Source organism: Montipora capricornis, unplaced genomic scaffold (genome assembly GCF_036669925.1).
Source record: "Montipora capricornis isolate CH-2021 unplaced genomic scaffold, ASM3666992v2 scaffold_501, whole genome shotgun sequence".
Taxonomy (NCBI): domain Eukaryota; kingdom Metazoa; phylum Cnidaria; class Anthozoa; order Scleractinia; family Acroporidae; genus Montipora; species Montipora capricornis.
The window spans coordinates 102982-105596 of record NW_027180241.1 but is presented as its reverse complement, the minus strand read 5'-3'; the positions used below and the strand labels follow the sequence as shown (position 1 = coordinate 105596).

At 31.7% G+C, this 2615-nt stretch overlaps 1 long non-coding RNA gene across 1 annotated transcript; it reads left to right on the top strand.

Moving 5' to 3' along the window:
* The first annotated feature begins 201 nt into the window (after positions 1-201).
* LOC138036796 (uncharacterized) lies at positions 202-2385 on the top strand. Its single transcript, XR_011130028.1, has 4 exons — positions 202-228; positions 702-734; positions 1801-1833; positions 2360-2385. It is a non-coding gene; the product is annotated as an uncharacterized lncRNA (long non-coding RNA).
* The last annotated feature ends 230 nt before the right edge of the window (positions 2386-2615 follow it).

Sequence of the window (2615 nt, the reverse complement as noted above, 5' to 3'; positions counted from 1 at the left end):
TTACCTCTTTATCCCTTGAACAGTTGACAAGTAACAAATAACAAACTAAAACAAAGTAACAGAAAAATAAAAAATGCTATGCAAATAGAAAAATAAATAAAATTCAACATGTCCCCACCCCTGCTAGTTACATTAACCACCCCACCCTTTCAACAAATGACCAGTCTCTTTTCAAGGACTTTCTCAATGTTGCAGGTGAAGAACTACAGCCAAGCATCATGGACCTCTGTAAGTATTCCTTTTGAACATATGACTTAAGAAACTGTTAACACTACATCTAAATGTAGAAAATTTTATACTCATCTTACACTCACAGTAACTTGCTATTGCCAATTCACACAATTTCTATAAGTGTGAATAAATCAACTTCATAGAGCACAAACACTGACGAAAATTGACCTTAGGAGCAACAAACACTGTCCTAAATGAAGCTGTCGAGCACTTGTCAAAATATGCAAACAAAAGCAAACAACCATCCACCAAAATTTTGCAAGCATTACCAACAAAGCCAAATTTTACAAGAACTGCAACATTTTGAGACACCATTCATAACCCTGCAGCTTTCGTGTGTAAATGATTTACATCCAACATCATTGAATCTGACTTATCTGACAACAATTAATCTAGACTACAAAATTTTTCGAGCTGAAAAAAGTCAAAGCAATCACTCATTAAAAAAGAAACAATTTTATTTATTACAGACTCAGTCAATCCAGAAATTTTCAACAACAAATGTAAGTAATTATCAAAATCCTTAAATTGACACGAAAGATAAATTAATTAGCATTAATCCTATAATGACGTAAATGGAGTAAAGAGGTATACATCACGTTTCACAAGAAAAGGGCCCTTTCACATTTCAAAATAAATTATAATATTAGCACTTCACACATCATGGAAAATAAGCTCCCTAAAGGTGCCCACAAACGCTGAAACATTATTTATTTCCCAAAATGTTTCCTTGCAACGCAAACGAGGAAAAATTTGTTGCGGAGAAAATATAACATTAGCACTTCACACTTCATGGAAAATAAAACAATACATTTTCAATAATCACAGTTCATAACTACTATGGAAATCAATTCATGAGCAAAAAAAATACCCATTTCACACTTCACAAGTTATAAAAAGAGCCAATTACTGGTCACAAAAATACCCATTACCACCTTCAGAAAATTAATATAACGTCACACTTAATACCTACAACTCAGAAGCACAACAGGCTATCAGTCCCTAATGTATTAAGGTGTAAAAATATCAGCATGTCTCATTTCTAATATCAGAAAATGCAACAAAAAATTCAACAAATATATTTACTAATTTTTGTGAAAAATTCTGAGCTTTTTGTTAAACTATATTTCAAACTTAACATGGCATAACCTACAAAGCACAAGTAACAGCAGCATAAATAATTCTAATTATGCTTCATACATTTTCTTAACGATTGTGCCCTTTAACACCCCTCTCTACCCCAGGACTTTCCAATCCCTTCTGTGGCAAAAATATGGACATTTCCTAAAACCACGCACTACACAATTCCAGATAATATCCATTGTGACCTTAACCCCAGGGGAAGTCATTGCAACCATTATCAACAGAACTCAAATTTTGTAAGAACTACAAAAATTCGAGGCACCATTCATGATCCTGCAGCTTTCTTGTGTAAATAGTTTACAACCAACATCATTGAATCTGACTTGTCTGACAACAATTATTCATCTTGATTAGGTATTATTTTTTCAAGCTAAAAAAAGTCAAAGCAGTCACTCATTAAAAAAGAAGTAATTTTGTTTATTACAGACTCAGTCAATCCTGATATTTTCAACGAGAACTGTAAGTACGTAATTACATGTAGTAGACATCAGAATACTTAAATTGACATTAATTAATTAACATTAATCCTATAGTGACATAAATGGAGTAGGGAGGTTAGGTAAAAATATAACATTGGCACTTCACACTTCATAGAAAATGAAACAATACATTTTCAATAATCAGAGTTCATAACTACTATGGAAATCAATTCATGAGCAAAAAAATACCCATTTCACACTCCACAAGTTATAAAAAGAGCTAATCACAGGTCACAAAAATACTCATTACCACCTTCAGAAAATTAATGTAAAGTCATACTTAACCTAGAACTCAGAACCACAACAAGCCATCAGTCCCTAATGTAAATAAAAATACCAGCATATCTCATTTCTAATGTTAGAAAATGTGACAAAAACTTCAACAAATATATTTACTAATTTTTGTCAAACATTTTGAGCTTTTTGTTAAACTATATTTAAAACTTAAAATGGCACAACCTACAAAGCACAAGTAACAGCAGCATAAATTACTGCAGTTGTTTTAGATTGTGACAGCCAGAGGAGTACAACAGCGTAAGTATATCTACATTATTGTATTGATTTTAATAAATCTATGGAAATCAACTCATACAGGTTTTTTTCAGTTTTACATTCTGTAAATTAATTTGCTTTTACATGTAAATAATATTGTATATAGTTCTGTATAATATCACCTCCGCCACTAAAAAGATATTTCCAAATACACGTGCCCCAGTCCTCAAATAATTCTAATTATGCTTCATACATTTTCTTAACGTTTGT